We start from the raw sequence: 12,278 nt of genomic DNA on the forward strand, positions 1-12,278 counted from the left end.
TGCAGACGAAGGATGGAATACATAATACAAGTGTATTTTTTAAACGTCTGATTTATTCTATCTCATATAATATATGCAAAGACATATGCAATGTGTGTGAGCTTGCTCATAATCATACATAGTCAGAATACAACATATATAATTTTATCGTATAGGTGAACTGTGACAGAAATGCACTTGCCCGTGCTATTTTTCATATGGAGGATTACAAACTTTCAGAACCAAAACAGCTCTCAAGTAGCACTTAAACAGTTATTTCAAGACCAGTGGCTTGGCTGAGGACCTTTTTTTCTCGTTGTGCTTCCATGTGACATCAATTGAGGGATTAAGTGTAATTCAATAAGCGATCGAAGGGCAGTGCGCGTGAGTTTGAGGCGTAAAGCAGGGAGCACGGCTCAGTGAGCCCTTTGTTTGTGACCCCCGGCCTTGGCTGCAACCTCAAGGCCTGAATCATGGGGCCTGCTGGGCAACTGGCCAGTGGCCAGACTGCACCTAAATGCCTCTGTCCATCGTGACCCGCTCTGGAGCCCAACACGTATAGTTCACGCTTCGGCGGCATCCACTTCCCCTCAGCTGTCGGCGGGCCCATGATCAGGTCCTGTTGACTGGCGTCTGAATGATATTCCTTGGGGAATGTTAGTGGCTTGGTGTTTCCACAAGCATTCGCTCTCGTAACCATTATGGGTTTTCCAAATCGTGCCCTATGCGCTCTGATCTCGGCATCATAATAACTGACATGTTTGAGGCCAGGGGGAGGCTTGGGAAAAGTATTAGAGCTTCAAAATGCAATTCCCTTTACCAGCAACACACACAGGACCTTAGCCATAGGAATGAATATTGTAGTTATTTTTGTATTATTGTCATTAAAGCCTTGCCCATCACAAGGCAGTATGGCTGAATGGTTGAAGACAGATGGTTGGGTCTGAGACTGCGCTTAACACCTGAAATCCATGAGAGGATTCAGAGGACTCTAGTGATTCCATATACGTGCATTATTATCATTCAGTGGTATCTATGTTTTGCCACATTATGTTTAAAGAATTTCAGAGTAATGACTCGTCAACAGATTTCAACATACAGTTGAATCACCTGGAAGAGGTTTTCTATATCTTGTTTGTTTAGCCCAGAACTCTTTTATGTTTACTTTCCCTAATTTGACAAGAGAAAACAATAGGCCAGCCCCACATAGCTGACATGATAACAAGCCCATTACAAACTATGACCGAAATACTCCAGCAAAACAAACAAGGAAGAAAACAAACACACAAAGTAATAAAAAACAGATTTTCCCCAAACAGCATGAACATTATCTCACTATGTTAATTGATGATTTTCCCCCCAAGTTTTTATTGATACATCTCACAACCCCTGGAAGTTTGCGAGACCTCCGTTTGCTTGGAAACCTGAATGTTGGATACCATTAGTGCTTTTTTTAGGGTACACTCATACTACTCTCCTGCTGTTTTCCGAGGAGCCAGGCAGGCCATTATTACAAGGCTTTGGACAAATGATTGTAGCTCTCAGCCTAAATATAAAAGTTGGATCATCTCCTTCATTCCAAGAGTAATCTAATGCACCAGAGTGTTGCTGTAATTCCTGTTAAAAACTGTGCCAAGCAATACCGCCCCTTTGTTTGAATGTAAATGGACAACGATCATTGTATGCCTATGGAATTTTGCCGGAAGAATGTAATGTTGGCTCGGGCGTCTGTCCGGTATTGGACGCAATTGGCAAAGTCTAGCGAGTGGAGTTTGGGGGTGGTCGACTGATGGGGTTAAACTCTGTGGGCATTAGTCGTCTTATGTCAGTGTCTAGGGGTGAGCGGGACACAACGCATCAGTCTCCCTGCGCTACCCTTTCTCAGCCATCTGAATGGAGACAAGGCACTTGTTCAACAAGTGTCCTCCCAAAATTAACTCAAGCAGCATGATTCTGATTATGGCCTATATGAAAGAGGCCCTTTCTTGTCTCTCTCAGGACATTCCAAGGCATTAGATGCATGAGAAGGCTCCTCTGTTCTCTCCTCTCGTTGCGACCTCGGGTCCAGGGGTCAGTGATGTTGCAGTACCTGGAGCAGCGCGGAGGAGAGGCCTGGCTCCATATGATCCCATCAGTACAAACATGCAACTCGGATGGGTAAACAGACAGAGGCCATTCAGCAGGCAAAAAAAACAACACAAATGAATGTGCAGGTGCGGGGCAGACACATGAATCCCTTTCACTCTTTCAGGAATGAAGAGGATGAGATCCATTGACCTTTCACCTCAGAACTACATCATGAGAAATAGATAGAAATATAAAAACATGTAGATAGACTGATCACTTCTATGATCTATGACTTAATTCTCTGTGTTAACTTGTGCAAGATTTTTCCATTCAAACTCTGTGACCACTTTAGTTGTACTTGTTTTATTATGTATAAAATAGGACCCTTGAGTGAGGAGAGAGAATGCTACAATGAATGGGAGGCTATCTTTTCTGTTCAAAGACTTACTTTTTGTGTTTGTTTTAAAGTGTTATTATGTCTAATTGCTGCCTGTGTTGTCATTAACTGGGAGCAACACCACTTTACAGACGTAAATAAGTATGTGAGAGAGTTTAACAGTGCCAATTAAAATCTCCGCAGGAAAAAACAAACAACCATCTGAAAGTCTGTGGCTTTACACAAGTGGGCTATCTCATCTCCAAAGGAACACTTTAACTCAGATTTGCTCAGTCACATTAAACACTGCCAGAATACTTAAAGTTATAATACACCTTTTCATACTCTTTGAAGGTGTGTCTGAGACTTGGCAGCACTGAGCTTCAATCTGGGAAATAGACAATAAACAACTCTGGGTAAGAGTTGTATAGCATGAGTGTGGAAATGAGAGAGACTGTTACTAAGCAAATATGAGAATCTTTGAGCACAACACAAAACTCACTCTTTTCATAATTTACATTTAGTCAAGTTGGAAATATTTAACACAAGTTGATTTCTGATACAGTAATTGTGAATTCTGATATGGACCAACCTAACCAACCTAGACCATGCCTAGGTTGGGTAAGAGTATTTTGGATATATACAGTATATTGGATATTTCAATGTGGCAAAGGTGGCAACATGTAGGGGAGTGTCTTCCAGGACGCTGGTTTCACTGTTAAGCCTTCATGAGGTGTCGTGGGCCTAACTTAACGTAACATCGGTGAATGAGGGTGCCTATTTGATAACCCCAATGGCATGCTGCATACTGCTGTTAGATGGGCCATTTGTCTTGTGTTTGTGACCATTGGTTGGCAGATTGGTGGTTAGCGTGCTTTTTTTAAAGTTGATTAGGGCAGGGGCATGTGTTTTTACCTTGGATTTTGGCACAAGGGATTATAACCTAATCCTGTGTATTAATGTAATTACTGAGATTACTGGGATTTCTGCTGCAAGGCACTAACAATTAGTATTGTGTCTAATGACATTATATAGACAAATTAAGGATTCAAGTGATTCAAGAACATACATAATCAACCTAATATAAAAAGGTAACAACATACTGAAGCAAACAATACCATAGTTGAATATTCATAAAATATCAATTAACCAATAGAATAGTTATTAAGCACTGAACTGATGATGCTACGTTGGAGATGCTAAATTGGAGAGTACTGAGTCTGAGCTTTTTGATTGACTGACTTGCCCCTGATGGGCATCCTCTTCCTGCTAAACCCACACAAGAGGCCCCATCCCTAATCTGATTAGCCCAGGCCCTGGAGCTGGATTGTGAAGGGTGATGGTAGCCCTGGTGGCAGTGGAGGAAGTTCCCCGGACTGTTTCTAATAAAGCTGGAATTTGCATTACTTTTGATTTCTCTGGGTTAGGGTTAAAGGCTTATTCATGTTTGATAATGCAATACAGTACATATTCTGAACATGTTGGAGTTTCCTGGAGAACTCATAATGAGAAAAGACTGTACATTAATGGGGGCACTTTTGTCCCCAAAGTTACACATAAATGGCTGTCATATGTTGTCAGTAGCAAGAATGCTATGTTTCTGGATCTTACATTTTTGAACAAGGTAAGAGGTTCCTTTTGGCCCAGATACCAAAAGCATGTGTGGCAGTCACTGAAGGAATCCCCAGAGCAATCTTTTGAGAGTCTCCTCTTCATACAAGGGTGGGCTACCAGTAGCTGTGTACATCATGGTGTCAGCAGCCTCTCTATGGCATGGAGATAACCCTAACTAACAACTTCCTGCTGACAGGTCCTTTCCACACAACTGACATGTAAACCACCACAGACAGCCTCCTTCCTTGTGTTCTGTCACGGTGCTCATGTCTACACATACATGTTACTGTAAAATCCAACCAAAAAGTCATTGTCAAAGGAAAATCACGTTTCTTCACTTTAAAAGTTTAACCAATTAATATGAAGGACATTCACATTAATTGTTCTTTTTGTAATGTGGTCACTTTTTGCAACCTTTTTAGAGGTTCTCTTTCTGAGATTTGTCGACTGGTCACAACCTCAACCTCTGATCGAGACTCTAGACCTATAGGGTTGAAGGTCAGCCCTGTGGCTATTGATTGCCTATCTGGGAGGCTCTGGGCCTGTCTTCCTGTGCCACAAGCCAAACACAGGACAAGGATCTTATTAGTCAGGTTGACCACCCTCAGCACAGCCTCTGTCTCTCTCTCAGAACCTGCTACAGAGCCTCACAGAGCAGACAGGGAGAGAGAAGAAAAGCTCCTGGGATCAAGGTTCCCTCTATGAAAACATAGCAGGGTTATGGGTCACCCTGTGAGATCACACCGACCTTTTATCCCAAAAGAAGCTCATTTTGGGGGAATGCAGAGCGTTGTCTGTGTGGAGGCGTGCTGGACAGGCTCTGTTTGGCCACGCTGAACTCTAATTGAGAGGCCTGCTCCTCGGGCCCCAGGCCTCCCTCCCCACCCTGCCTCTCCAGTACCCAGCGGATCCCTCGGCCCTCCACTGCTGTGGGAAGATCAGGCCGGGTCGGCACACAAGCAGGATTCAGTTACCGTCCAAACACACAGGAAGGGCCGCATCACATGAAGTAAGAAGAACAACCAGGGACACAGAGAGCATTTTGGATGTTTGTTTGTAGCTCTTACCTTGTCTGTTGGTGACTGTCTGAGGGTGGTTTATGCCTGTGGGCTTGAATCGTTCATATACTGTAGGTTTTAATGATGAGTTAAGAGGAGCATAAACTCAGCTCACCGTTTCCACTTTTCCACATTATCTGACAGCATCACAGACTTAGAATAGTGAACCTTCTACATTTACTAAGGACATGTTAGAATGATTTCACCAGTAAATGTTTATCCAGTCTACATAATATACATGTATGACAGCACAGTACTTGAATGTGACAATGGTACACACATAACACAGAGAGATACCACAGAAAACGCACGCACACATACCAATTAGGTGTACACATAAGATACTTGTAGACATGTGGTACGCATGCACATAGACACACAGACACACACACACAGGGGAGGACACAGTCAGAGAGAAAGAGACAGAGAAAATACAGCTCTTTTAAATGTTATGTATATATTTTCAAACAATTAAGTAACATTTCTGATACAGTTAAATGTTTTTTTTTATCAGAAGGACGTACAGCAAAATCACATGACACTCATTGCAACCAAAAGTAAACATTTTGTGATGTCCCAGAGTTTTCTGTTTTCTTTCAGTCTAAAAACAGACATAATTGTACTCCCATGTACACTGCATATAGGTTTGGGGTCGTCTTTTGGGACAAAGAAATGCTTGAAGAAGAGATAAATATCATATATGTTTGCATACTGTAATTATTACAGTTAATTCCCTAAGTGAGTTTTGTTTTCAAACTGAGGATGCCTTAGTGCTTAGGGAATATTATTTATAAAATGCCTGTTTGAAGCTTCTACTACTTTTCAAGCATGAGGTAAAAAACAAAAGCACTTGAACAAGCCTTGGGATTTCCTGGGCAATTTGCCTGCTGATCTCTCCAAAAATTAAAGCCATTATAGAAATCACAGGCAATTCACATACTAACTGAAGTGATTACAATAATAGTGATTCCATTGGACAGGTGTTTTGTAAATTAAAAAACGCTCTGCTGAATAACACTGAAGATCATGTCAAATGATCAAATTATAACATTTAAGCAACATTGTATCATGAATTAGTCATATTAGTCAAATATTGTGAATAAAAAAACAATCCTAACCATGAACCTCTCTGTCCACTCTGTCTCTGCTTCACAACACAAGTGAACTGAGTTCTTCTCAGTGGGCACTTAACACATGCGCAATAGTTTACGCTAAAGCAAACAGTTGCTCGAAGGTGCTGGCGAGGAAGGGGTTATACTGTACTGTTCATCCTCTTTGATGATCTCTGGTGAGTGGAAAAGAAAATACAGATGACAAGACCTCAATTTGTTGCACATGCCCCCCCCCCCCCCCCTCGTCTGTTCATTTCTCTGTGCCTCTGAGTGGTGTGTGCTCTGAATTTAATGAAGCTCGATGATTTCCCCAACAGATCATATCACTGTAGGGATTGTTGCACTTGGGGGGGGGCTGCCAAAATGAGAATGCCTGCCACATATGGGAAACATCTTTTTTTTTTGCAAGTGAGACCTGTCTGTCAGTTCTCTTATAAGTGATTCCTCCACAGTATGTGAGGTTCAGGAACTTAACTAAGTATGATATGAGAATGGTCTCTGTTATTTTTAACTTGAAGTTACAATTGTACTTAAGAGGTAAGACATAGAGCATCCCTGTGTGTTTCTCCACTAAGGCATATTTGCTTGTGTACGAGTGCTCAGATGCAGACAGAATAGTGCACTTTTCTGTCTCTAGACTTGGCACTGTTTATTAAATTAAAGATCAGTACAACCACTGGCTCTTTTTCTCCCCTCCCTCAACACCCCCCACCCCCCCACCCTCCTCCCTGTTTAATTTGATCAGAGAATCTGCTGACGCAGTCTGTGCCCAACTCATGTGAAACCAATTTCAGCTTCACATAAGAATCGGCATGGAGGGGCAGTGAGACGGCCCTCTCTGAGAGACAGAGAGAGGGGAGTGGGATTGACTGCTACGGGCCCCTCCGGACAAGGCCCAGCCCTGTGAACAAAAAAAAAGCACACCCTGGGCTAGATCTTTGCGTTCCATGTAAGTAGAGGTCACTGTGTGCATCCTACGCAGCATCCGCTTGTCATCCACACAGACACAGAGTGAGTCCTTTTTCTGTGATGAATCAGACACTGACTGAATATCGCGCACTTGAAAAGCCCCTCAAAGAAGCGGGGAATTAAAGTTGCACACAGATTGTCACTGTGTATGGTGGATGCACAAATTGAAAAATCGCAGCATGATCTCAGCGTCGTCAACAAAGGCGCATAGGGTGGGCGATTGTGATGATGACACGCACTACATAGTCAACGATGACAAAGTAATGAGCATCGCTGAGCAACGTTGGCTTTGGGATGCCGATAAACAGGCGTGTGATGCCCTGTGTTATGTCTTGGCCTGTCTAGTTACCACAGTGAGAAGTCAACACTGTAGCTAGGGAGGCTACTTAACAGTTTGCCAGACGGAGGCACTCTGTGGTTATTTCAATTATTTTTGCGCGAGATTCCATGTGTGTTACTTGCATTGTGGTATTTATGTAAGTTCAATTCAGCTAAATTCACACAATAACATCCACCTTTGTGAGAAACACTAGTCTTCTCAGACATTGTCTCAATTTGATTTAAAAACACTATTAAACATAATGAAACATAATACAAACTATCATCAATGTTTCTAGTCAGAAAAATATATGTCCAACTGCCACCATATAATGGGTCTATCTTGTGCCATCCAGATAAAACAGCTATCTGGAAAAATCGATTTAATAAATCAAATGAAGTCAACTAAAATGATTGCTTTATCACATACAAAATGAACTCCTTAATCAGCTGGAACCATATTGATCTGTGTTGGATTTTTGCATGAAGTTGACCAAAAGAGAAGAGTTACCATCAATGAATCCAGAATACATTTTTTTCAAATGTGTTATCATATGTATACTCTATGAGATTATGTTGATTACTTAACAGCTCCTAATAATCAGTCATTATATAAACCTAAAATATATTCAGATCTTTCATGTTGAAATTATAATAAATTAATTATTTAGTTTTACAGTTTTTGATTGAAAGAGATGTAATTGCATATGTCTTACATTGTGTTGCATAGATTAATTCAAGATAAGCACAGTAGATGTTTAATTCCAATCTGATCTCAAAATGTTATTAAATCACAATAAGTCTTAAAGATACATATACAAATATAATTTTCCTGAGAAATTCATATGTTTATAGAATGAACGCTTCTGTCAAGATTTCAGTGAGTGCTTTGACTACAGTATCAAAGTAGCTACTGTCCAACGCATAATACTATTTCTACCCGTTAAGAGGTTAAAATTAGGATGTGGCCTGGTGCTAATGTTTGCTCCTTGAATTGCTGCCAATGGAAATTTTGAGGGCACATCAAACATTTTTTCTTGTGATTGCTCATGCAGACTGGTAGAACAAAACAAGGTCAAGATAGCACTTAAGTGGAGTGTGATAAACTCAGAAAGGCCAGTATCAAATAAAGCCGGGTACAAATGACTGACTGATTCTATCTGTGCTGGCCCATATAGGCCTCCTCTGTGCGGGGATATTGGGCGCGGACTGAATGGCTATTTGTTGAAGTTCAGCTGGTATTTCACAAATTCTCAGCGTTCCTTTAATTAGTCCGACATCAGGAGCTGAGGCTGGCCTGACTTCACAGAGTCCAAGACCAGTCCTGGTGTCTGTCACTGGCATAAGAGGGAACATATTTCTTCATTTCTCTCTTGCTCTCCCTCTCCCTCCCTGGCTATGTCTTCCTCCCTGTCCCAGTGAGAGGGGACAGTGATGCCAAGGCCAGTGAGGGTGTTGTGTCTGATGGACAATTTCTGACGTGCAGACTTTTAATCTATTTGAGAATGTATTATAATATGAGCACATCACAACACTATCTATCCCATGAAGACTGAATATAGGTGTTTGTTTATACTATGAAGCATTCGCTCTTACTATCCACAACTATAACATGTCCGTGTTTTTCTGAGAGACACCTTCCAACATATACCTGAAGAGGCTGAGTGCATGCTTCTGAAATCGATCAAGTTCCAATTGGGTTTGAGTGTGCATGAGTATGATGGGCATGACTCAGATTGGCACTAGACTCAATGCATAGCACTAGAGATTGACACAGCTTGAAACGGTTTAATTATGAAAACATAGATAAGAATAATCCCGACCTACCACAGAAGCATGTCTTACAGAAGGTGTATCTTGGCCAAAGATGCTCTGGGAAACTTAAAATGAAGCAGTGTCAAGAAGGCTCTAGGAAACACACATCTAATACTGTAAACTTTGAATTGCTTTCCAATGGAACCTGAATGGGATTGTGTATGTGTGAACAAAATACCTTTACATAAATAAAATTGAGTGTGTTTGTGTTAAACTATGAATTTTATGTGAGCAGTATTATCATTGAGCATATGTACAGAGCTGAGATGCCTTGAGAGATGTTCACTTATAGTGTCTGTTTTGACTTCCTACCCTGCTCCAAGGTATCATATAAATCCTTGAACCAATCTCTCTCTGTCTCTGCACTTTAGGGGCCTACATACTAACCACACACACATATACAGAGTAGGGAAAGAGACAGAGTGGGAGGGAGAGAGAGAAAGAAAGTGAGTTAACACAAAGCATACCACTAGGTCATAACCAAGTCACCACAGATCAGTGTGTCATTCAACCATGATATTTTAAACAAATGCTTTCTTCAAAGGACCTACAGTTGCAGTTCCTCTCTCGCATTGAGGTATTCCTTTCAGTCACACAATAATGTCTGACCCAACACAAGCGATGTGGCTGTGGTTTCATAAACTAAATGAGCTCCTACCTCAGTCCTGTAGTAGCCTACTCGATTAAGAGGCATCGGTCATGGCACTAAGAAAACAATGTCTTTAGTAAACATCTTACGTTTTAAGAGATGGTTTGGGAAACACTCGTCCCAAGTAATCATCTCTAAGTATACCTTTTAAGTCTTTGTAAAAAGCTGAGAGACCTCAACTATAAGGGGAAAGACCACAGTATATTACAGCTTTTATTATTAGCAATATTAAAGTAGCAATATTATAGAAACATTAAATAAATGTAATGAAAGAACAATATTTTTCTTTCTTTGTTTTTTCCTGACTAGCTTTCCCTCCACAATCTTTTGGGAGGACTTATTAGCAGAGTGAAGGAAAATATCTGGCCTACAAAACCTTATGGTAACTTACAGTTTCATCATAGTTCCTTGTTACGATGTTTGTGTTACACACATTAAATCTTTGTTTTGTCTCTTTGTTAATTAGCGTCCTCTAAGCTAATCGTCTGAGTCTTACTGATGTAGAACACTGTAGATGAATCCCTCCCTGTAACATTGGATTGTTATTGCAGTCATAGGCCAGAGAAAGACAACTGTGCTCCAGGCTATTGCTCAATGCGCTGGGCTGGTCTCTGACCTGGTGGAGTAGGCTGACACTGCTGAGAAACTGATGGGAACAACCTGTCCTCTTGATTCCCTTTTCATGATTCTACATAAAAGTAAAATTGCTGTATGCAACAGGACAGTACACTTCATAAAGGCTAGTTTTCTGTAAGTAGACACAGAGTTCCCTTTTAAAAAAAAAATGGCTTCGTTCTCCTCATTCTGTCCAGATCTGTCGTAAAAATACAGAAGGAGACTATTTTCTAATGTTATTCAGAATTTGCTAAACTCCTATCATCATAAAGTGGACACAGTATTTGAAAACATTGAATATTGAACTCCATTATTTAGCATTTCCTACTGCAGCCACATACAACAAATGGATTCTCAATGCTGCATTGTGACCTTCTAACATCGGGTACACTCATCACTAAAACAAAAAGAGAATTGTACCTTTACTGCCAAATCTGTCTCATTATGTTGGCTGGGGGAAACACTACATTTAATGGTGGTCAGCAATTATAGAAAAACAACATACATTCAAAGCCTCATTAATGAATACCTGCACAGCATGAGAGGTGCCAGCAGTAATACCAGTGACTCCACTGTGGGCAAGGGACCAACCATTTTCACCATTTTTCTTTCACTGCAAATATCTTATATTTAACCAAAGCATTTCTTCCCAGACAGGCTTATGGGTAGCACTATTCTAATGACTATACCCCTTTAAAATTAATACTTCTTCAATAAATAAATAAATAAGAGAAGAAACAGAAAAGCATAAAAGAACAATGAGGCAAATGTGGTTTATGTGCTGTTATTATTGGTTCCAATGAATAAGTTTCATGCTCTGACAAAAAATATTATTTGTTAGAATTTAAGGAGGCTGTTTTGTATGTAGTTTGATGTTTACAGGAGGGAAGTAAAGTTATATTGATTTGAACAAAAGCATATAGACAGTGTATACCCTCACCTTGTATTAGACATCAGCAATATAAAATGTTTTTATATGATTCATTCTGAATAGCTAGAATTGTACATCATGATATACATCATATTTATACGTAATAACAATTGCATAATGTCTACCACCATTCAGATGACGGCAAGCTTGCCTATGCTCTAGTAAAGATATAAATGGAACTGAATACGGTTATGTTGATCATACATGTGTAATGAATAACATATATCACAAACAGTTAGTAGCAGCCCTGGTTAAGACTACCCAGTGTTGTAGTACAAATATACAAAGTAACAGATGTAATGGAGAACCTAAAGAAACACAGCTGCCATGTTCAGTGAAAAACTCCTGACGACCCCCTCGTTGGCAGTTGTTTTCCCTGCTCAGATTTAGCCCAGTGACAAATGAAATGAGAACCTGGACTGATCTAATCTGCTCCAGTGTAATCTAGGAGGACAACAGTCCACTAATAAAAGAGCAGCTTCCTACCTATACCTATAAATAGGATGACAGTATCTCCTAAGACATAAAATGTTATGTTTATAAATTGCTTTTTATTTATTATTCATTTAAATTAGGAAACTGGTACAGAACACAATAGTCCTATAATAGTATGGTGTAGTCTATTAAGATTATAATAATAATAGGCCTACATTTAATTTGTGTAGCGCAAGACCTTATAATGCTTATAACGTTTACACATGACATGTCATAATAAAACAGAGACAGATAATCACATCAGACCAGATACAAGAGCTGTAGCCATTTGCGACTTTGT

Source organism: Alosa pseudoharengus, unplaced genomic scaffold (genome assembly GCF_046254945.1).
Source record: "Alosa pseudoharengus isolate Yale_2024_CS ecotype anadromous, Long Island Sound unplaced genomic scaffold, YU_APseudo_1.1 YU_APseudo_1.1_scf_10, whole genome shotgun sequence".
Taxonomy (NCBI): Eukaryota; Metazoa; Chordata; class Actinopteri; order Clupeiformes; family Clupeidae; genus Alosa; species Alosa pseudoharengus.